We start from the raw sequence: 23,697 nt of genomic DNA, 5'->3' as shown, positions 1-23,697 counted from the left end.
TTCCTCTCCTTGTGTGCCTCAAAGTAAACAATGAAGACACTGCCTTTGGGAAAGAGGGGCTTGCAAACTTAGGTTCTTTAGAAAACCCATCCCATTCGCGAAAATAGTTGGCACAGCTCCCTTCAGCACTGGATCTCTGTGGTTCCAGAGAGGAAGGCTGGGGAGGTGGAGTCCTGGAGCCCCACACAGATGTCCAGGGAGGGGAGGCCGGGAGGCCTCCTCCGGGCAGTGATTTATTTTATTTTTTAGATCTATATGCTTTGGCCACCTTTATTCATTTATTTCCAAAGGGCTATTTTTGGCATCTGCCGGGGCTCCTCTGTAGCAAAGCCCCCTTTTCTAGAATTTCCTCTCCTTTATTAGAGTTACAGCTCAGCTTTGTGCGGCCCCAGGGGAGCCGGCCAGCCGCTGGCAATTTCTCTCAGACACCCAATTACCCCCTGACGTCAGTGCCTCCTCGTCCTGCTCCCCTGGGTGCCTGCATTTTTCCCTCTGTAACGCTAATAGCCGACTAGCTAAGTGCCTGTCGGTTCCTTGGCAGAGGAGTTGATTGTGTTTTCGGCTGGATACTAAATCCAAAAACTATGTAAAAATGTCAATAGGTGAGTGCACATTGATTTTGGTTAGTCACAGTGATATTTGAGCCCCTTTGGGGACTCTGTCTGGGGAAGTATTTTACAAGAAAGATAATATAACAGAAAATTACTGGAGCTCCGCGGGTCTCTGGTGGGTTTCTTAGGGGCCTGCTAAATTGCTGTAGAATCAACAAATGCTTTATTAATCTAAATTTGTGGTTTTGTTCTTTCTTCTCTTCAGAAGGTTGGAGTTTTAATGACGCTGGCGGCGAGGCCGGGCGGTGCGGCCTGCACCTTGGCTGCTGGGCTGGGGTACCCTGGCTGGTAATGAACTCCCAGAGGATTCTGGGAGCAGGGCGGCTGCGTTCCCAGCCGGCTTCCTGGGGAATGTGGAGCAGGCGCCGGGCCCGCCGCTTGCCAGGCTGAGGTCTGTGCGAGCAGATAAAGTGAGGGGCTGAGGGCCTGGAACAGCTGTGCCGGGCCAGGCTGACTGGGAGAGGCTGATAAGGGCCCAGAAGGAGCCCAGGCGGGCGATGTGGCACCGCCAGAAATCTGACGGGGTATCAGGACTGGCAAAGAAAGTTAAACGCCGCCGATTCCGGGGGATGGTTGGCGGACCTGCGGAGAAAGATAATGGTAATTGATGGAATCAAAGTCGCAACACAGCCTTGTGTTTTCTTGGCAATTAATTCCCCCCTCCCCAATTTCGAGCCCCCTGGCATTCTCAGAGCCCGGGATGCCCCGTGAGCAGCCTGCACGCTCAGATAATCAGCACACGCCCTCCTTGCTTTGGGAGGCGGGAGCTGGGGAGCTGTGGCCATGAACAGACACAATTAGACACCACGTTTTAAAAAATATATTACAAACAAACAAGTCAGAAAAGAAAACCCCACTGAAAAGTTAAGGACGTGTCACTCCGGGAGCTCATCTGATCTTGCTCTGGAAGGGAAGGAAGAAAATCGATGTCTTTGTCAGAGTGCCGGGCACTGCGTCTCCTGGCTGGGCAGGACAATGTGAGTGGGGCCGGTCCCCGCACACATGCACCCACACACACGCACATGCACGTCTGCTGCATGATGCTGCCAGGGGAGACAGCGCCAATAATGGGACAGCAGTGTATGCCGTATACAGATGTGCCTGCTCTCCCACGTGTGGCGTCCTGCCCCCCTCTGCCTTTTGTCCCTTAAAAGGCAGCCCTTCTCAACAATGCACCAACCAGGCTGTTTCTGCGGCCTCATGCTGCCCGCCTGCTCCGTGGGTAAGGCTCTCGGCGGCCTTTTGTTGTGTACATGCCGGGACACACCTGCTTGCAGAGACACGCGTGAGTGCACAACTCGGCCCTGGCGCCAGCTCCACGCGCCACCCAGCCTGCTCGCTCCTGAGCGGCTCCCGCTGTGCCCCGGGGAGCCCACGTGTCAGCTCCAGGATCTTAAGCAAATAAAACTCGCCAAAAAATTTCCCTGCAATCTTTTGAAATTAAAATCAGTGTGCAGTAAAATGGTGTGTCAGTCCAGCATGTGAGGTGTGGGCCTCCAAATCACTGGAAATGGCATAAGGGAAGCAGTGGGAGTGATCAGCCTTCCAGGTGATTCTACCTGGTGTTTGGCATGTATGCCAGGATCCTCCTTGGTAGGTAATTAGCGTTGAGGAAAGGAGCCCTCCTATTGGAAGGTGGTGCCATAAGCTAGAGGGACTTCGGCGCCTCTCCCACACATTTTCTGGCCTCTCCTCTTTCCATCTCTGCCTAGGTGACGTGGCTTCTATACCAGAAGCTGGGTGGCAGAGGGACCCAGCGGGGCAGGACTGAGAGGCTTCTGATTTTATTCTGACCCCTTGTTGGGTCCACACCATCCTGCCTTGGTGACATTGGCCTTGCTTGGAAGCAGTGTCCTGAGTGGGGTCAGAGAAAGGTGTGGCCGGCCCCTCCCCTGCCAGCCTCCTCCCCAGGACTGACTGCATTCCCGCATCAGCCTGGGCAGCCTCCCCCAGGCTTTCTCTCCTCCACGGGGTGGGAGGAAGGAGATCGGAAAGGAGGCCCCCTGGTGACTTCGGAGCCATCAAAGTCTGGGACAGCAGGCCTCCGGGCCCCTCAGCTCCCTTTCTGAATAGGCTCTGCAGGCCGGCAGCTGTTTTGGGGCCTGGAAAGGAGGAAGGGGGCTGGTCCTTTGTCCCTGGAAGGAGGCCTCCCGGAGGCCCAGGCCTGCATGGCGGGCAGCCACGTTAACCTTCCACCCTGCGGGGGAGGGGGCTTGCCTGAGGTCAGGCACATAATGAGGCCAGGTCCCTGGCTGTCCCTTGCCTGGGCTCTGGCAACAAAGGCCTAGTCAGGCTGCACAATGAGAGGGGGGGCTGCTGGGTGGGGGCGGGTAGGTGCTGCCACAGCCGGCCTCTGCGGCCCAGGGTTTCCTTCCAGCCTGCCCCATGCTGGGCACTTCAAAGGGGCGAGGGGAGAGGCCAGCCCCGCCAGGCAGGCCTGGGCCTCCTGCTCCCAAAGCCGCCACCGGAGGTGGAAAAACACCTTGAGAACGTGGCCGATGGAGTCAGGTTTTGGAATCTGGCGCCATGGGGAGCCCTTCCTATGGGGTCTTTCTCTGGCAGCCTTGTTTCACTTTCTTTGTTTGGAGCCAGAGCTCAATATGGCCAGTTGTTTAAATCACAGCCTTTCAAATCAACAACAACAATAATAATACCACCCCTTGCATGAGGACGCGTGTTGCTGAATCCAGCTTGTGCTGTTACCCTGTCTCCGTGACTATTCTAGCTGCCTGGTGAGGTGGGAGGGTAAGCAGGTGGGAGCACCTCTCCCTTTCAGGTGGGAGGAAGGGAGGAGGAGAGCAGTTCCTGGGCCCAGTGCTCAGCTCTTTTCTCTTCCTCGTCTCTCTGAATTCTCACAGGAACACTGAGAGCTGGGCATTCAGTCCCATTGTACAGGCCAGTCCACTGGGCCTCCAAGAGGATAAAGAAACCTGCCCGAGGTCACACGGCTGTATCACTTGCAAACTCCGTGACTCTTGTTAATTTATTGAACATCTCCATCCCTCAGTTTCCTCGACTGTAAAATGGGGCCAGCAACGGGAGTGCTGGGAGGATGCACTGAAATGCTGTGTGTCAAGGACTGGGAGTGTGACGTGCACAGTAAGCCCTCAGTAAACAGTAGCTGTCGCTATTGTTGAAGGTGTCCGGTGTGAGTTCTAGCCCACGTCCTCTCAGCTCTGGGGTCAGTGCTCTTTTTGCCTCATGGCCAAAAAAAGAAGCCTCTGTGAGGTTGCTGAGGGATGATTAGTCTGACCTGCTTGGTGCAGAGCTGAGGAAGAGGCCCAGAGAGGAGACGGGACGGGTCCGAGCTCGGTGAGTGGGGTGCCTCTGAGGACCACACTCTCCTGTCTCTAGCAGGTGTCGGGGTGCGGGCAGATGTGGGGTGTATTTTCCTCTCTTTCGCTTAACTACAGAGATTCATTTCTTCACGTGATACTGGACCATATTTTGCGTCTTGGAAATGCTCATGAGGATTTCCTGAGACCCTCCAACCAGTGCCCCAAGAAGCTGTTAGGAGTAACCAAACATTGGCTGCCTGGTCCCCTTGCTGTGGCCCTGGGGGCGCCTGCCCTGGCCAGAAGCTGTGAGTCCGTCCTGGAAGGAGGAGGGCAGGGACTCCCCTCCCCTCCCTTCCCTCGAGGGCGGCTTGGGTCCCGCGTGCGGAGTGCCCTCTGTGGGAGAGGAAGGTGCAGGGCTTCCACCCCTTGGAAGTGCGAGGGGCCTAAGGGGATGGAGGGAAGGACATCTCAGTGCCTGGGCAGCATGCGTTGCCGCCCTGCTTGCAGAGGAGCAGGCTGCACATTTGTACCACGTGGGCCACAGGTGCTTCGGGAAGTGGCTGGGGTGCAACACCGTGTGTGCACTTAGGAGTTTTGCAAGCCAGACCCAGCTGCTCGGACTGAGGGGCAGCCTTGCACGGCCGGGCAGTGGAACAAGGCCTCGGGCTTCGGTATGGGCCTTCCCTCTTCACGCATCAGGTTGTTTTGGAACCCCTCTCTGCCAGGCACTGTGCTGCTGAGATGAGCAAGAACAGTGTCTGCCCTCCAGGAGCTCGGTCACCTCCCTCTGTCCCTGTCACCTCCCTCTCTCCCGCTTCCCCCTCCCCCTTCCCTCCTTTCCGTTCATCAAGTGCGTATTAAGCATCCTTATTCTCTCTGCTAATAATAGGGGTCCACAGAGATGGACAGGGCTGGGGAGACCCCTTAGACAGGGGCAGGGAGCAAGACTGTGGACACGGGCAGAGGGGTGCTCGTGAGACTTGGTTCCAGCCTTGGCCCTGCAGCTGCCCGACTGGGAGAACTTGACGAAGTCCCTCACCTGCTCTGAGCCGGCCTTTACCAAATGGGGACGTGGAACTGAGCCGTGGCGTTGGCCAGGGATCTTTCATTTGTGAGGAGTGGAGGCACATCTCAAACTGGCTGAAGGAGAAGCCTTGGCGCAGGGATGGTCCTCAGGAGCTCGTCTCTCTGTTCTCTTTCCTCCTTGTTGGCTTCTTCTCAGCCTGGCTCTTCCTGGGCGGGGCAGGCTAATCCCCTCCCCCAGGGGCTCCGTGGGCGTGTCCTCCTTGCTGAGGCAGGGCGGCTCTTTTTTGTAGCGTAAGAGTCTCAGGATTCAGTCGGCTTGGGCGGGCCGGGCACGTGCCCATCCCTAAACCAGTCCCTGTGGCTGGGGGACCCAGTGCTGTTCGGGCCAGGCCTGGGGCACCCGAGTCACACAGGAGGGGCCTTTGCTCCAGGAAGACAGGCTGCTCTTACAGCGGTGGGGGTGCAAGCTGGAGGGCACGGAGCCTTCCGCCTCATGGTCAGTGAGCTTCCCGGGAAGTGTGTTCACGCACCCTTGGGCTCTGGAGCCCGGCTGTCTGGGTCCTAATCCCAGTTCTGCTTTACTGTGTGACGTTGGGCAAGCTGCTTAACTCTCTGTGCCTCAGTTTCCTCATCTGTAAAATGGAACTAACAATAGTACACGCCTCATAGGGTTGTGAGAATCAAAGGAGTGAACCCATGGGAAGTGCTCAGAGCAATGTTTGGCGCATAATAAAGCGCTTAAATGTTAGCTGTTACTATTGTCGTTAATTCACTCACTTATTCATGAACTCTCTTGCACTCAGATGAGAGTGAATAAATCATAGTTTCTGTGCTTATGGAACTCACAGAAGGTTTCTACAGTGGTTTTTTACTCATTTATTCAAGAAGTATTTATTAAGCACAGTGCTGGGCTATGCTCGGGACACGGGTGAGGTATCTTTACTAATTCTTAGTTTCTCATCTAAACGGCAGGATAATGGTATTTTCTGCAGAGAGACTATGTAAAGAGGTGTGGAAATGTGTTCAAAAGCTGAAAGTGGCTTTTTATCTGGTGCATTGCCAGTGGGTAGGCATCGGCCTGCCTATCAGGTGTTGTCCACCCCAGGAGTGTGGCCTTGCCCAGCCCCTTCCCTGTGTCCCTTTCTGGAGCCTTCCCCTGGGTGGCTGGTCCCCTTAGCTTCTGCACTTGCTGCCAGCAAGGTGGATGAGGTGGCTTCAGGCCTTCTCTGCTCTGGCTGGGTCAAGCTTGGGTCCAGGTGTTGGTCCTTGGTGGGACCCACTGGTCCAGGGGGTCCCTCCCCTGCCCCTCCTGGGACTTGCTTCCTTGTGAGGTCTTGAGCCTGGCTCCCTTGTGGTCTTGCTGGGTCATTTCCTGCAGCTCTGTGCACATGGGATTCCAAAAGAGGGGGGAGTAGGGAGGGAGAAAACCTCATCACTTTCTGCCTTCTGGCCCATGGGTGGGGGTACTTGTGTGTGAAGTACTCTGCATAAGGAATGGGGCAGTGGGGCAGTGGGGCAGGTGCCTCAGGATCAGGAGGACGCTGAGCAATTGTTCTGTGCCTAGCCTCAGGCCAATAATCATCATAAGGCCACTCATTGGCACTTACCTTGTGCCAGCCCCCCCCCCCCCCCCCCGCTGACCCCTTCTCAGATACCCCATCTTTTAACACCCTCAACATCTCTCTTAGATATGTACCTTGGGATCCTTTATTTTTACCTATCAAGAAACCGAGGCCCAGAGATGTTCAGTAACTAGCTCATGGTTGCCCAGCCAGTACATGGCAGGGTCTGGTGGCAAACCCCTGCCTGTCTGACCACAGATCCCAGGTTCTTGGTCACTGAGCTGTACTCTCCCATGGAGTGAATGTTTGCATCCACTCAAGTGTCTTCCCAGCTGGGAGAGGCCCAGGAGGTGGCTGATTTTCTTTCTAGAAGTTGGAAATTTCAAGGACCAGAAGTTGCCCTGGGCGAGGGCCCTGGCAGACTAGAGTACATTGTTGTACACGCTCTTTGTATATACGCATAGGTCTTGAATATATCTCTGTGGGCTGTGTTCACTCCTTTCTGAAGGACTGCCCTGTCCTGGTCTGGCCAAATTCTTCCCCACTAAGGATTGGCTGTTGCAGACCCCTCCTGGGGAGCAGAGGCTCCCAGTCACAGCCGGGGCCTGCTTCCCACATGGAAGTAATCAATGGCCCTGATCAGATGCTCAGATGCTTGTGCTTCAGGCTGGAGCCCTTGGCTTCTGGGGGAGGTCCCCACCCCAACACACTCCCCGGGGTCCTGGTCTGCAAGACAGGACTGGGCTCAGACAGGAGTGGGCTCTCTGGTGTCCATTAAGTTTGCCCTCAGACCCCCGCCCTCTGGAGCTTCAGCCGCCCCCCGGACCACCTTGCTCCACCCCCAGCCTGCTGGCTCCAGCTGGGGCGTGCGGGGTGGGGGGGGCGGGGCGGACCCCGCTGCTCTCCCTGGGCCACAGCTGGTTACAGTTCTGCTGGCCTTCTCAGGGCCTGGGCCTGACTGTGCAATTCAGCCTAGGCCTTGCAGGGCGTGGGGAGGATGCTCCCCTTCAGTTTCCGTGTTCCTCCTTTGAAAGCTGGTGGTTGTCTTGTCCTGTCCTCTGGGAGGGAGGAAAGAGGCACTCTTTCAGCTCCTTGTTTCACGCTCTCCGTCTCCTCATCCTCCTCTGACCTCCGTTCTCGCTGGGAATGCTGTCTAGTGCGTCTCTCCGTGGGCCTGCGTGGGGAGCAGTGAGGCTTCCCCCAGGCCCGGCCTGAGTTCCATTTGAGATGTGAGTAACTCATTTGTGTAACCCACAGCACCTCACGGCTGCCTCCTCCAGAACCTCTCTGGTCTGCACCTTTTTATCAAAGGAATTTCTTCTTATTATCATTGTTGTTACTATTATTATTGATGGGGTGGAAGCTCTACAATCCTTGGGACATGATGTCACACCATGGAAAGAAAAACAGGTGATTTGGATCTTGATGGTCCTGTGTTTCTCTGCCCGAAGTCTGTGATCTGTAGCAGTTTGCGAGCCTTACTTTGCCCTCTGTGAAGTGGGGCCACTGAAGCCTTGCCTGCATGCTGATGGGGGGTTCAGAGAGACAATGAGCATGAAGGGCCGGCACACTGCCTGGCACGTGTGGCTGCAGTTGGTGAGTGGTGGTTCTGTTCCTTTGGCCTGGAGCAGGTCGCCCCCAAAGGGATGAGAGGGGATGGCGCAGGGTGTGGAGAGGGAACCTTCCCCAGTGGATGGTCGCTGGAGCAGGCCAGGCTACCGCACCTGCGTGGACCCAGGAGAGGTGCCACCCACAGTCATTTGGCTGTGGAGCTATCTTGTGGCAGAGCTGGGTCACTGCCCTGGGAGCCTTGGGGACTTGTGGAGTCCAGAGATGTCACCATTGTGAAGGAGGACTCACCCTGGTTTTTCTGTCTGGGGAAGGACAGCCCTTCCAGCTGCTCTTCACAGACCCCTCTCCAGCTGGGCCGCCTCCTCTGGCGGCCCCCACGCCTGTGGCTGCCCTTTGCGGAGTCATGTGGCGACACCAGCAATGGCGTCACATGCCTTTGGAACTCCCAAATGGGCCGCACGGGTTGCTCACTCTTAGGGATTACTGGCTTCTTCCCGGACGTTCTAGAGTAAGGAGAGAGGGGCCAGGTCTGTTCTCCACCTCCCTGACACAATGGGTACCTCCAGACCCTTGAAGGTCACAGGGAGGAGTCATCCTAGGGAGATGGGCTTTGGATATTTTGGAAAATACTTGAGGAAAATTCTTTAGACAGCAGCATATCCTTGTCTGAATTCTTTATTAGACAACACCATCTTGGGGCCCTGTCCTCAGCCACCATACTCACAGAGAGGAACCAAGGCCCCTCATCCTGTCCCCAGAGCTCCAGATCCTCCCCTCGTGCCTGTGTTCACTGCCAGGATCTCTTGAGGTCCCTGCGTGACGGCCCCGGGAGCCCAGTTAGGGCTGGCCCATCCGTCCCCGCCCAGCCCAGGCTCACCCTGGTGTCTGGAGCCCAGCCACTGGCCAAGGCCTTCTGATCCCCACGAGCCACAAGGCTACCCTGCAGGTGTTGAAAGAAGGAAATCCTACAGCTTCGAGCTTGTCTTCTGCTCCCAGGTGTACCACCTGTGAATGTAAGTTTTTCTTTTCCAGTGAGCCCCTCGTCTGTCACATGAACAGCACGATTAGACCCCATCGCTTGTGTTTGTGTTTTGAGAGTGTCAGTGCTTTATTTTAATCATTAGACATTTTAAATGTACCCCTGTTTTGCTACCCTGTCCCGCCATTTCTTCGCTTATGAAATAAACCAGGATTCTCATAACTGGGGAAGACCCGAGCCTCATTCAGCCTCCCAGGAGCCGCCCGGCCGCCAGCAAGGCCTCTTCCCCATGGGCTCCTGCTTGGGGCCTGCAGGGGGCCTCCTGGGTCCCCCAAACTCGACGGGCTTCCCTCCACCGAGCAAGAGGGTGGACTCCCCTGTGTCTTTTCTGTCAAAATTATCTCCTGGCTCCTCCCCTTGATACAAAAGGCCCAAGTCCGGGTCCAGAGTAAGTTATTTGTAATGCATTTTTAGAGTCCATATTGCAATATTAGCCATGACTGTCTGCTGTGTAGAAAAAGGGGGAGTTTGCGTTTGAAGTTTAATCGAGCTTCTACTTAAGCTGAGTCCCTGGGCAATCCTTTTTTCTGCCGCTGAGCTCAAACAGCCGGCCCTCAGGTTTGATCTGCTGCCCACGGAGCCCTGCCCAATGTGAATTTGAAGAGTTTTTTTCCCCTCTCAACCAGGGAGACTTGCAAAAAAAGAAAAAAAAAAAAAACTCGCCATGGTTTGCAGCCTCAGCCCCCACAGTGGGTCCCTGGGTCCCTCCTGGAGCCCCTCTGGCTGCTGGTGGGCTGAGGCCCACCCGGCCTCCAGCTTTCCGAGGGGGGCCGTGTCCCTTCCTCGGGGTCTCTGAGGAGCCCCTTTGAGCTCTCTCTGCTGGTGGACGGCGAGCACTGGGGAGTCTGGGAGTCCTGTCTGGCATGTGGGGGGCAGAGAAAAAGGAGGGAAAAAAGGGAGGGAAATGAAAGGCGCGAGTTTGTCGGGAACTGGTGCTGGCGGTGGAAACAGGAGCCACGGCAGGACGCAGCCTGGTGGCCTTCAAAACTTTTCTTCTCCCCTCTCACCACAGGACTCGGAGGATGCAGGCAGCAATTAAAGGCCCCCCTGGCTCCTCATTTTCTGTGCCCATGTCTTTGATCTGGCTCATGTTGGGCGGCTATTTTCATTGTTCCTGCCTTTCTTTCATTCTTTTTTGATGGCAGAAATGATGATCTTTGATTCCAGAGTCGGAGGTGGGCAGGAGAGTGTTACAGGTCTTACATAATGCATCTTTCACATCTTATTTTTAAACGTGGGCATAATCAGGGCTGGCAGAGGCTGGTCTTGATTCTAACCCACGTTCGGGAGAGGCTGCTGCCTGCCCTGTGGTGCTGGCCTGGGGGTAGGTGGGGACAGGCAGTCCTGTGCAACTGAATGAAAATTACTAGAGGAAGTCTTTCCCCCCTCCACCCCTTTCTAAATTTAACCTGGAGGGAGTTTTTCCTAATTGTTCCCTTATGGACGAAGATGTGCTGAGAGTGAGCAGGCCGGGGAAGGCTCAGCCCGCATGGCTGGGCTTCTCCTGGTGGCACCGTGGGAGGCCTGCACTCTGTTTGTTAGTGGATATTAATAAACTACAAGGGACAAGCCTCAAGAGGAGGTATATGAACGGTAGCTCAGGTGGCTGAAGTAGAATGGAGGCGCTTGGCCAGACAGGGCAGGCGGGAGCAGAGGGGCGGTGTCACTGCCTGACTCATCTGCCTGTCCTTCCCTGATCCTGTCTCCTGCTCAGCACCTCCCAGCAGGGGGCCCCGTGCATTGCCAGGGATGAAAGGATGAGGTTTTGATGGTAAGAAGCCTGCGGTTCAGGCCTGGGATGGGAATGTGCGTGGCTAATGCAGGGACTATAAGCCCCAAAGATGATGGGGATTGGGTGAAGGGGCCAGGTGATGGAGATCACGTACGTCCCTGGCAAGGGGTACAACTGCTCCTCAGTTCCTGTCTCTGGCTGCCTTCCTGGAGGCTGGATCCAAGGGTGCACAAGCCTCCAGATTTCCAAGAGAAACCAGAAATTCCCATCTTTATGGGAAATCTCTTAGAGGAGATGAGAAGGAAGAAGTCTTGCTTGGTCAGAGGACAGCAATGGCAAAGGCTGGGAGGTGGGAAAGCCCTGAGTGTGGAGGGAGTGTGGTGGTGGCTAAGGCCTCAGGCTGCTGGAGCCAGGTGGGGCCAGCAGGAGAGGCCAGGAGGGCCTGTGTCCTGCAGCCTCTGCCTGGGGCAGGCAGGGAAGGCCTGTGGTCCGAGAGTGGCCCGCTCCGAGGTGGGTGCAGGGCACTTCTTGGCAGCGAGTCCCACTGGCTGGAAGGGTTCTCTGCACATGATGTTGAGGCCGCGTGTCACCTCCACTGAGGGCTTGGTGCTCCTGAGGGTGTGGACCCATTGTGCCATCTTGGGGACAGGCCCTGCAGAACTGCCTCGTCCTTTGGGCAGGGCTAACGGTACATTTTCTGGGAGGGCCGAGGCTGGCCTTTCTGCCCATCTACCCCAGGTGCAGTTTCCAGGATACTCAGGCCACTGAATGCTTCATAGATATTGATTGAGTGCCTACTGTGTGCCAGGCTCTGTGCAGGGGCTGGGCATACATGGTGAGCAAGGCAGGCCCGGTCCACATAACGCTTATGTCAGTAGAGGCGTGTAAGCATCTGGAAGGAGGAGCATGAGGCGTGAGAGAGAGGCAGGGTTCTCTGAAGAACGGACGTTGAAACTGAAGGTGCAATATGCATAGAAAGAATGGGGGGTGGCCGTCCTGAGAGAGGGTTAAAAGACCCCGAGGTGGGAGAGCGTTTGGCACGTTGGAGGGCCATCAGCAGCAGTGCTGGGGCGTGGTGAGCAAGGGGTGCACTGAGGAGAGGGGTGAGGACCAGGCCCTACAGGGCTTCGTGGGCCAAGCCGGGGCACTGAGGGGTCTTGGCATCGTCGGGTTTGCTCTTTGAAGAGTTCATGCCACTGCTCTGAGGAGGATGGCTGTGGGCCAGGTGGGGAAGCCGAGATGGTGGTGCAGGTGGTGGAGATGGAGAACAAAGGGCGTATTCGAGAGCTGATCTACGTGGCGGAACTGACGAGACGCGGAGATGGATTGAGGACTGGGGGCAGAGGAGTGCCAGGATGAGCCCTGGGTTTCTGGCTTGGGTATCGGGGTGAACAGAGATGTCTTCCCTGACGTGGGGAGGCATGGAGAAGGAAGTGGATTGAGGCAGAGAAATCCTTCACCTGTCCTGACAGCACTGGGCCAGGGCAGGGGCCTGGGGCGAAGCTGTGGGGACAGTGGGGCATAAGTGCGAGGAGCCGGAGCTGGCTGCCACTTGACGCCACGAGAATCCATGCTGTGTGAGGGCAGGGACTACCTGCTGTGTCCCCAGCTCAGCCCACCTACCCCAACTAGTGTATGCTGAGGCGCCCTGCTCCACAAGGCCACAGAGCAGTTAAAGCCCATGGGGACGGGCTGCTGCTTGACACTTGGAGGTTTTGCCCCCGGCTGCCTCCTCCTCTACCTTCTGGAGGGAGGCCCACTGCCGTCCCTTGAGCTTTTGTACCTGGCTGGGCGGCCTGATGCTCAGACAGAGGCAGCCTGTCTGGGGTTCCTTGCTCCCTTGTAAATCTTCTTGGCTGGGCTGGCGGGGCGTCTGAGGCTGGGGACGGCCAGTAGCTGTACTGATGGCGTGTGTGCCCCCGCCTTTCTGGGCTGATGCGGGAGGGCTGTTTGTTTCTGCCTGCCATCCAGGCTGCACACAGACCAGCTTTGCCTGGTGTGTACAGAGCCTGGCAGGGAGCCCTCACGCTGCCCACTGCCTGACTGGGCTCCTGCATTTATGGCCCACCACCTTGGCCAGCTCCCTCTTGCAGGGTTGGGGAGGGAGTGGGTACCGCTTAGTCTGGCAGGAGGGGCCTAGAAGTGGCTTAGGTTGGGGGAGGACTTCTGGGTAGTGTGGTCTTCTGGGAAGATGGGGCTTCTGGGTGTGTCCCATACTCTTCACGAGCCGACTTCTGCTATCAGTCCAGGGCAGCTCCCCCAGATCTGCTGCCTGGAACCACTCACGTCCCGACTAGTACTTTGGGGGACTCAGCTCCCTATTTCTTTATCCTCATTCCAATAGCAGGCTCTCCAAGAGAGACATCACCAAATCTGGGCAGGCAATGGGGAGGCACAGGGACCACTCACATAGATGGTTTTCTGGCCCGCAGCCTGGGGTCTTCTCCTCTCTGCCCTATTTCACTGTCCAACTTTTGGGCTAACTAATGGCACGAACTTCTTCGTGATGGTTTATAAATGTCCCTTTAGTTTTCCCCAGGGCAATTTGAGAATCTAAATGTCCCTGATATATCTGGCCATGTTATTACAGTTTTACAACCTGAGAATTCAATAGGCGAATAAAAGACAACAGTTAGTTGAATTTTGAAGGAAAAAAGTCCTCATTATCCAAACACCCTGTTTCCTGTTGATACCCTTTCTCTTGGTCCTGTCCACACACGTGTGGGTTTACAGGATTCTCACCGGAGGGAATCTAATATGCTCCCCTCTTCTGCCCAGTGAGTCGTCGTGTGACGGTCTCCAGATCCGCGGTCTGTGTAGCTGCTCTTAATGGCTGCCTGCGGGTCCAGCACGAGATGTGGAGGAAGACCTCGGCGGCGTGCCTCGTGCATTGGAATTCACAGGAGGCCTCTCTTCCTCCCAGTTTCCTTTTGGGACCCTGGGCCCACGGAGGGGACTCTTCTCAGTGTGCCTGTGGCAGAGAGGAAAGGGCTCAGAATTTGGGTCAGGAGGAGCGTGCTCTAACCGTGGTTGCCCCTGAGTGGCTGTTAGTGGACTTGGCCCTTTGTCTCTTCGGTGTCAGTTTCCCTGTCTAAAGATGAGGGTGGATCTCATCCACCTCTGACATCCCAAGATTTGGGATTCGAAAGGAGGAATATATGTATGTCAAGTGTGAGTGTAAAGTAGAAGGTTATACTTATGCTAAGTTTTTCTCTGTAGCTCCCAGCCACTCTGACATTATACTTATTTGGCATAGTTTTCTGATCATTGTCAGTCTCCAACATGATGTAGTAACTGTGAGGGGCCCCTCGGCCGCAGCCCCTGCTGAAGGCCCCAGTTGTGGCCCACGGGAGAGCGCAGGCAGTTTCGCTGAGTGAAAGGTCACCTAGCAAAGTTGGTGGTGGGCACCAAGCACCCCTCTGCTCCTGTCCACAGGATTATAATTGGTGAAGAATACAGCTAGATGGCCAGGGCGAGTCCCCAGACCTCCGGGCCCCGCCTCTGCGCTAGAGGGGGCCCCTTCCATATCAGGGTCCGAAGCGGGTGGGTGCCCCCTCGGTCCTGGGGCTCCCTTGCCTGACACAGACATCTGGGTGGGAGGGGACACTCAGAGTGGAGTAAAAACCCTGGGTGGGAGTCCTGGGTTGGGGGGGTCTTCTAGAGGGCCAGTCTGTTGAAGTCTTGACACCTATTCAGAGCCACCAACACAGGCACAGCTGTAATAATTGTTTTCGTGACATAGTAACTGCTGTTTATAGAGTACTTACAATATGCAGCATTCCATTCCATCGTCACAACGGCCCTGCGAGGTGGGTGTTGTGACCGTCATTCCCATTTTACAGGTGAAGAAACTGAGGCTCGGAGAAGTTATAATTTGCCTAAGGTCACACAGCCAGGAAGTGATGGAGATGGTGTTTGAACCCAGGGGCCTTCCCTCAGAGCTCGTGCTCTCCATGACTGACCCCTCCTGCTGCCATCAGTTCAACACCCCCACAAGGCTTGCTCTCTCCTCCCTGCTCTCAGGCCCTCCTGCTGTGCTCAGCGACATCCCATCTGTCAGCGGTTCTGTTCTGGCCAGATGCAGTGCCCCTCCTGGGATCTAAGGCTGGGGCAGTGCTGTAGAGGGAGGTGAAGGGAATTCGCAGGCCTCGTCATTGCTCCAGACCTGGGCTTTGCGAGTATGGCCTGGGAGGGTCTGGCAGCCCTAGGCTCTTCCGTACGGCTGGGCTGTCTGTGCACATGATGAGCCCCCAGCCCACCCTCCTCTCCTGAGCAGGTGGGATGGGATTTGCTTGGCCAGCCTGGGAGCTCCCAGCAAGCCCAGCACCTCGCCCATTCCCTGGCTCCTTTCTCCTGTGCTTGAGAGAGGGGCCCGAGGAATGGGGTGGGAAGGGGGCATTGAGAGAAAGAGGGGCAGGATAAGGGAACAGGGGGAGGGAGCAGACAGGGGCTTAGGACAGACCCTCTGAGGGTGAAGGGAAAGGATGCAGGAGGAAGAGTCAGCAGACATGGGAAGGGGGCGAGAGTTGGCTCCTGAGAGGGAAGAGAAGGGAGGAGGGAAGACTTGGTGGTAATCAGAGGAAGAGAAACCTGAGGGGGAAGGGAGGGGAAGGGAGGGCAGAGAGGAGAGGAGAAGGAGGTGGTCAGAGATGGAGGGGTGTGGAGGGGGCTGTGCTCCATGCAGAACGCATGCCAGCGTTGGAGGATGGTAATGTGCCGAGGCTGGACGGTCCAGCCTTAGGATCCCCACAACGTCCAGGAGCCGTGGGCAGGCGCTCGGAGGGGGCGGAGAGGCCGTGGTGCTGGGCCTGCCCGCGGGCTCCCCTCTCTGGCAGCCTGGGCCCGGAGCCGTCACTTTGGCGTCCCTGACGTTTGAGGCGATGCAGTCCCATCTGAGGTCCAGTTAGCCCCTGCCGTTTAATCCCCCGTCCGCACATCTGACACCACACCAGTAATTCTGCCCTGTTTGCTTTATGACATCTGATGGCAACGTGAACCTGACGGCCTGAACAAGCCTGAGTTTTTTCTCCCCTCCCCACCCCAAAAGAACTGCTTACCGGAGCTCTGCTGCCGCAGGGAAGACAGCTGCCCAAAGAGCCCGCCTGTCCTTTTCCGCTTGATCTTGGGAGCAGCTTAGTCTGGATGCTGGGGGATTTCCTTTCCCCCAAACTTGTGCAGCCACTGCCACTGCTCAGGACGAAGGAAGCCTTCCGGGCTCAGCCATGCCCCACGCCCACCCTTCGTGTCTGCCTCTCTTCCTCTCAGGGCTCAGACCCAGCCTTTTCTGCTGTGTGGCTTTTCTGCTTTGCTCACGAGATACCTGAACCCCTGACCCTCAAATCCGGGGAAGCCTTTGGTCTCCTCACTGGGTAGGCCTGCTGTCCCAGCTCTGGGGGTCCACAAAGCTGGGGGACATGAGTGGGACGTGAACATTTCTTAGCAAGTTCTCTCTTGCTGTCTCTGCCCACTGGTCTTGATCTACACAGGCACTTGTCTGGCTTAATGACTCTGCATTTTACAAGTGGCTGATGACTCCACATCCACATATTGATGACTCCTGACCTGTATACTGATGGCTCCTGACCTGAATTCTGCTGAGAGGCCTGCGACCCGGAGAGAGACCGAGTGGGCCAGAAGCAGTCAGGGCCGGCGTTCCTGAGCCAGCGTCCACAGGTGTCTCTGAACATTTGTGTGGCCTGAGGATTGATCTTTGTGTCTCACGTCAGATTCTCATAATGCTTTTCATCCTCTAATCCATCCATTCATTTCCCCAAACCATGTGCCAAGGCAGCCCAGGACGCCACAGCTAAGCCACAGCAGCTCTGTGATGACTTCTGAAGTCTCAAGGGGGACACGGCAGTACTCAACATCTACTGGACATGGCGTGAACTAGCTTGGGGCTGTCCACCATTTCAACATCAGATCCCTCTATATTCCTTTTGATGACATCATATCTTTGCAAAGCTGAGCTTTCGGTGGTCACCGTGGATAAAAAGCAAGTACTACATGAAAATCAATATGGAAAAAATAAGTGAAGTGGCAGGTCCAGTCTGATTCCAAGGTTGGAGAAGTTGTGCATCGCCCAAGGAAAGATGGCTTGCGGCCTGTGGGGCAGATTAGGGCCCTCACCTTGGAGCAGCGGGAAGGTCTCGAAGAGATCTTAAGCAGGGTGGTGACGTGAGTAGACCTGTGCTCCGCAAAGGTGGCTCAGGCTACTGTGTCTGCACTAGACTGGGTGGTCAGCAACATGTTAGGAGGCCACTGCTGTGGTCCCAAACAACCGACCCACCCCGGTGAGTTGGACTCAAGTGATGGCAGTGAAGGCAACGGATTGGAGACCTGGCTGATGGCGGGAGGGACAGGGCTCGGTGGTTAGCTGGATGTAGTGAGAGGAGAGCGAGGAAGGGGTTCTAGCCAGGGGCATGATGGCGTGGAAAGGACAGAGGAGGAACGCGGGGCTTGCACATAATAGGTGGACAGTAAAAACCTTGCCCTGCTTCTTCTAATTCACTTCCGGTTCCCTAACATCTTATAGGATCTCTGATCACCTGCTTACTGTTCCCCTCCCCACCGGACTGTCAGCTCCGTGAGGGACTTTGCCTTATTCCACCTGTGTCCCCGTCGCCCAGACCACGCCTCATACAGATCGGAGAGTCCCGACTTTCTCCGTTCACAACGCCGTGGTGTCGGTGATTTTTCATGGCATCCCCTAAGCCGAAAGAAATACCTAGGAGTTCCCTTTGTTAAAGTCATCAGGCCCGAGCAGCTGACGTCTTTATGTCCTAACAGCTTAGTAGCTGTTTGAAAAATAAAATACATAAATTCAAAGAAAAAACATTTTTTCATTTCATTCTTAGCCACAGTTACTAACGGAATGTGTTAAAATGCAGATTCTGATTCAGCAGGTCCAAGAGGGGCCCGAAATTCTGCATTTCTCTCAAACTTCCAGGCACTGCCGAGCTGCCAGGACTGCATTTTGAGTGTGTGACTGAGATGGCTGCTGAGTCCACTGCCTCCAGTCCTTTCCAAACACCCTTCCCACCTCTTTGCTCTCTGCAGAGTGCTTCGCCAGCCCCATGGCGTGGGTTAGAGGGCCAGGTGTCCGTGTGACGTGGTTTGAGGTCACTCCCTGAACAGAAATCCTTGCCATGGCTCATCCAGGGCTCTGAGCAGCCAGGTTCTTGCACAAGTGTCAAATCCTCGTCAAGAACATGATTGTTCCTGGTTCCTCCTAGCAAGGTGGTCTCCGTGGACCTTGCATGTGCTGGAAATGCTTTCTGGGGCAGGATTGTTGGCTGTTTTGTCCTGGTGTTTTATCATCTACAGTCACTTGCCTTGGGATGGCTCTGTACCCATCTTAGCCCCAGAATGCCAGGAAGTCCTGGGGACTGCCAGACACTCTGCTTCCCTTCTGGGAACCAGATCCCCATTGAAGGGGTTTGCTTTCTGTCTCCTGGCCTCAATGGTCAGAGCCTTCTCTTGGCACCTCCTGGGTGTTATGGATGTCCAGGTCTGGGAAGATGAGTTTTCGGGTCACATGTGCAGGTGCACACACACATACATGTCTGCATCCCAGTTAGTGCCTGGCAGAGCTCCGCAGGTGGAAGGGCAGGAGGTCGTCCCTGTTCCCAACCCACCTGCACTTCCTGTTCCCTGGGGAGCACAGTCTATCCCACTGATGCAGTAAGCACCCAGAACCGGGGTCGGGGTCAGGGCTGTGCTGTTCCCCTTGCTTACTGCATGCACGAGCAATTGATGTCTTTGATCATTCCTTCATTCTCTCCTGCTGCAAGTGTTTATCTACTAACTAGGGCTGATGTTCCGAGCTGGAGGGCCCACGTAGCTGGAGAAGACTTCCTGGAGGAGGGAGCACTGGTGTGTGTACATGCATGCATGTATGTAGGTATGTGTGTGTCACACCTGCACACATGTTTGTGCAGAGCATGCGTGAGTGTGTGTGTGTGCATGCCTTGCACCTGCACGTGCGTGCGTGTATATTAGTGTACAAGTGTGTGTGCATGGTAGGAGCATATGTGCCAAACTTTGGTGCCAATAACAAGAGCTCTGGAAGCTTCCGTGGCCTGTGCGGGTCCCAGGCTGGAGAAGAGGCACTGCTGTCTGGTAGAGCAGATTTTGTAGCTTGGCTTCATGTGTGTGTGAGCACTTGGGTGTGTTTTAATTAACTAGAACATTTGCCTGGAAATGAGCAGCGGCGGCAGCAGGCGCAAAGGCAGCTGGAGGGGGCGGGGTGGTGGCAGCCGTGGTGGCGGAGGCGGAGGCAGCCAGCTCCGGAGCTTCCACGTGCCCACTCCCAGCTGATGGCACCATGGCGTGGTGCGGTGGTAGGCAGCCCTGGTGCAGGTTGTTGGCCTAGCAGGGAGGGGAGTCTGGGAGAGGCTGAACTCTCTGCAAGTCCCAAGACTCCCCCCCGAGTCAGAGATGGACAGGTTAGTGGTTTCAACACACGAGTGGGAACACACAACTCCTGACATGCATCCAGGGTGGGCTCTGGACCCATGAGCCATGCAGGACTAACTGACTGTCCTCTCTCTATCCCCAGCCTAGTACCTGGCACATAATGGGGTCTCTGTACAGGTTTGTTGCATGGATAAATCAACAGATAGAGGAAACCAAGGCCCAGAGAGATTAAGTGATGGCTCTAGGGCCACACAGCATGTTAGCAGACAAGCTGGAAATTTTGACTTTGTTTCCCTTACTCTCTCCATAACCCCTGTAATGCTGGCATGAAGAAATTCATTGTATCATTTCAGGGGCAGATGAGTACACATACCACGGGTGTGCACACCTCACTCTCTGCCTTGAACAGTTCTTCCAGCTGTCTACCCACCATCCTGTCCACCTGGGTCGGGGGAGGGGCAGTTTTCCCAGGGCTTCTTGGGGTAAAGTTTTCTCCCATCAGGAGAGAGGTGGGGGAAGGGGTGGGGCTGACTTAGGGGCAAGGGCTGAGGCTTGGTCTCTTCCTAAGACAAATTGGTCACCAGGAGTTCAGGGTTGGAGTTATTGAAGAAAATCTCTTAACTTAAACGCCAGACCTCCCCTTGCCTGCCATCCAGCCTGTCCCAAGGCCTCGGAGCATCACCCACGGCCACCGTGCGCTCCTTAGCGCCTCCAGAGTGCCTCCCCACTGGGCCTCTGGCCTTGGCTTTCTCTTTGTCCCATTCCACTCAAGGGCCCTGCCTGATTATGTTGCTGAAATACAGGTTTGTTCACGTCTCCCTCCTGTCGAGTGGTCCAGGGGGTGGACACTGGGGCCGCACTGCCCGGGGTCAGATGTAGGCTCTGCCCCTCACTGGTTCTGTGATTCTGGCAGAGTGGCTTCACCTCTTGGAGCCGCCCTCTCCTTGCTTGTGAAGTGGGACGACACCCTGTATACGGACCAGCTGCAACTCATCACACACACCAGGCCGAGTCACAGACTCCTGTTAGAGGCCCAGACTGGGCTGCCACTCGCCTGGGACACCCCCCTACTGCTGGCACTCACACTGGCCGTGCTGGGTCCCCCCAGGTGCTGCAGGAGGAGAGTCCGGGGGAATGGGACAGACGGAGGGAAAGCAAATGTTTTAAAAGAATTTTTACTTGTTTATTGATGTTTACTTGAGGAGGATTAGCCCTGAGCTAGCACCTGCGGGCGCAGGCCTACACCCACACCAGCCGCTCTGTGGCAGCAACCACGTGCAAAGTTCTGCTCTCACCTCACTCCCATTCCTGGCCCCTGCTCTCGGAGGGAGATAGCAGACTCTGCACTGTTGGCTAGCTCTCTCCTCCTTTTTCTGAGCACATAGCTAGATGCACACAGGCTAACGCGTGCGTGATAGAGCCGATTGTATCCACATCTGCCCATTATCTATCTGTCTGTCTTTCGATCAACTGGAACAACTTCCATTCTCATGCCAGTGGCCTTTTCTTGCTTTTGCCCTTGCTGTTATTCCCTCTGCCCAGAATATTCTCTTTGTTTACCCCTTGGCTTTTTACTTTTCCCATAAATGAAGACCCAGCACGAGGCCTATCTGCCCTATGGTGGTGTCCCTGATCAGCTAGCCAGAGCTGAGTTCTCGGGGCTTACGGGGACCCTTTCATGGTGCCACCATAGCCCGCCGATTGCACTTTTCTTAGCCTCTTCTGGAGAGCGAGCTCCTGAACGCAGGGCCCTGGGCTCCTGCTTTGTGGGCATGACAGTGACCAGAACTTGGGGAGTCCTTATCGGTGAGGACCGAATGGAAGGCCTGATTGGGATTTGCAGGCAAGGCCGGAGGAGGAGTTTGTGCATGCATGCGTCTCTGTGTGCACACGTGTGTAAGTATGTGCACGTGCACACACGTGCCCACATGCATGCGCACACACACATGTGTTTTGGCCCGTCAGCCTGATGCTCCCATCTAATTGGGTTTCTGGAGAAAGGTACCTGGTGTAATTTTTAATTAGGAATCAGACCAGTGAAGGAGAGGGCCAGCACGGCGGCTGGAGGTCTTTCTCAACGCTGGAGTTCCCCTTAACAAGCACTCACTGACCAGGCTGGCGAGGCAGCGTCAGGGTGTCGCCTGTGCAGCACTCTTGCCCCGCAGCTGAAGAAACTGCTGAGGAGGAGGAATCGGAGACGACTGGGTATGCCTGAGGAGCTGTGGGGCTCCACGTCTTTTGGAAGAGCTGGAGTCCCTGCCCTGGGAGTCGTGCTGGAAGCCTGGCCCCTCTCAAGGGGATTGCCATGGCCTGCTTCCCCCACCCGGGATGTGTTTAGCATATTTGTTGTAGGTAACAGGATCTGTGCAGACTGGCAGGTGGGGAGTAATTACCTGGGCACCAGGGTGGGGTAGGGAGCCTCACCTGCTGGTGGAAGCCCGCCCCTGGGCTTCCGGGTGTGCGAGGGCCCAGGCAGCTGTGAGGACGCCGCCAGGGCCTGTGCAGCATCCAGATAGGCGCCTCCTGGCAGGGGTTGGCCGAGTACCGCACACGTGGTGGGGTGGTGTGGACACTGGGACGCGCACGGATATGGGTGTGTTCTTGAGGATGCTTTAAACTGTGGCTCAGCACTCTGTCAATGCCAAGATGCCCTGCGGCGGACAGCGCGGACCCTCAGGCAGACGGCCGCAGGGCTCCCCATTGCGCACTGTGTGACTGCAGAAATGACTTCTTACCTCTCTGTGCCTCACTTTCCCCTTCTGGAAAGCAGGAGTAGCAACACTGCCTCCCCCAGAGGGTCACAGGGAAGAGTAAAGGGATAATATAGGTTCGTGTTCCCTTATTCATAATTCTCAATTCTAGAAAGCCTGAACCCTGAAAGGTTTTTGGTAACTCATTTGGCAGCAAAATTTGACCTGGCTGATGCGAAGCTATTTATAGTCTTTATTTAATTCACGTTGGTGACTGTCTCTGTGTGTTGCTGCAGAAATATCAATATGCTTGATTGCTTCTGAGGTATTCTTAAATACTCAGGAATGCACTGTATTACCTTTCTAGAACCTGAAAAAATGTGAATTCTGGAACACATCAGGCTTCGAGGTTTTGGGTGGGGGGTGTGGACTGGCACATGCAAGGCGTCACACAGAACAGTGCTCAGTAGACGTCAGTGGACGCCACCGAGCTGAGCAGCATCGCCTGCCCCCGGCCTTGCCTTTCTCCCTCTCCTTCTCAGCCGCGCAGAGCGAGGCCTTTCCTTTGCCTTTAAGCCGTCCTGGCACTTGTGCACGCGTGCACAGACACTCATGCCATTCCTCCTTGGCAGGAGGTGGGACGCCTCATAGCAGGTTGATTTGTGCTTGGGGTGTGGCGGAAGGTCCAATGCCTGGCCCGGCCCCAAGGGTCGGCCGCCAGATCCGATGCCCGTGGTTTGCCTCCGTTTCAGAGGTGGCTGCTGCCAGGCCTGTAGCCCCTTGCAAGAACGGGGCCAGATGGGGACCCCCTTCACTCACTGTCCTTCCGTCTCTCCCAGGGGCAGTCATCCTCGTGTGGAGGCCCGCTGCCTGGTGCATGCTGACACGATTTCTCCTGCACCCCCTGGGCAGCCAGGCACAGCTAACGAGGAACGCTCGGCCTTCCTAGTTGTGGGAATCCTGTTGGCTCTGACACCACCTTCCAAAGGGACTGTGGGGTGTGGAGTCACATCTGCCGGGAAGGAAGGCACTTAGGAAACTCGAGGTGAACCTGTCTTTATTGATATGTTTATTTTTTAGTCCCTGGGAAGGCATCTCTTTGGAGCTGTGTGCGCCTGACCTGACTCCCTAAGGGAACTGGCCAGTTCTCGCGGGAGTTCTTCTGCTCACGTCCTCCGGGCGCGGTTCCAGTCACACCACACTAGCCTTTCAGAGAGCCCCCCAAAAAGATGCTTTAAATGCCTTGCCTCAGGCCAGCGTTGTCAGCTAGCTGCGCTTTATCTCTTCTGTTTGGGTTGTAAAACCCAGCACTTAAGAAAATCCCCGCTTCAGGTTAATTGTAGCCGCACCTCTCCACGCAGTGAGGCAGCGTGCTCAGTCATTCTGGCTTCACAGCTTTTGGGGCAGAGCAGGCTGGAGTATTTGGGGAAACTGAGTCTCAGGTAGGGGTGGACCCTGGTTGGAGGCGGCACAGGGGCGGAGGTGAGCAGGGACTAGAGCAGAGGCCCCTGGACCACTTGTGCCCTGCTCCTTGGCACCGGGTAGTCCCCGCGGCTGAGCCCCTCTCCTGGCAGAGGTAGGCAGTTAGGGGCCACCCCTGGTGGCCCGTGAGGCGGGAGAGTCCCCCTTCCATCCTGCCTCGCCAGGCCGCCACCTGAGCTTGGACAAGCCTGGATGCCGTCCACTTTCTGCGAGGAGCCACATTTTCCTTTGGCTGTGACCGTGGGCGTCTGCACTGGCCTCCTGCAGAAGCAGGTTGCTTGAGGGTC

General features: G+C 55.9%; 1 protein-coding gene and 1 long non-coding RNA gene across 4 annotated transcripts in view; one reads left to right on the top strand and one right to left on the bottom strand.

The window, feature by feature from the left end:
• ZNF423 (zinc finger protein 423) overlaps positions 1 to 23,697 on the top strand; it is a 319,304-nt gene that overhangs the window by 131,563 nt on the left and 164,044 nt on the right. The gene's annotated exons all lie outside the window — the stretch shown is intronic.
• LOC139082161 (uncharacterized) lies at positions 758 to 5,133 on the bottom strand. Its single transcript, XR_011537887.1, has 2 exons — positions 4,929 to 5,133; positions 758 to 1,193 (listed from the first exon to the last, which is right to left on the bottom strand). It is a non-coding gene; the product is annotated as an uncharacterized lncRNA (long non-coding RNA).

The sequence above is a fragment of the Equus przewalskii genome, chromosome 3, assembly GCF_037783145.1.
Source record: "Equus przewalskii isolate Varuska chromosome 3, EquPr2, whole genome shotgun sequence".
In the NCBI taxonomy this organism is placed as follows: domain Eukaryota; kingdom Metazoa; phylum Chordata; class Mammalia; order Perissodactyla; family Equidae; genus Equus; species Equus przewalskii.
Note: the sequence above shows the minus strand (reverse complement) of the source record. Positions and strands in the feature narration are given on the sequence as shown.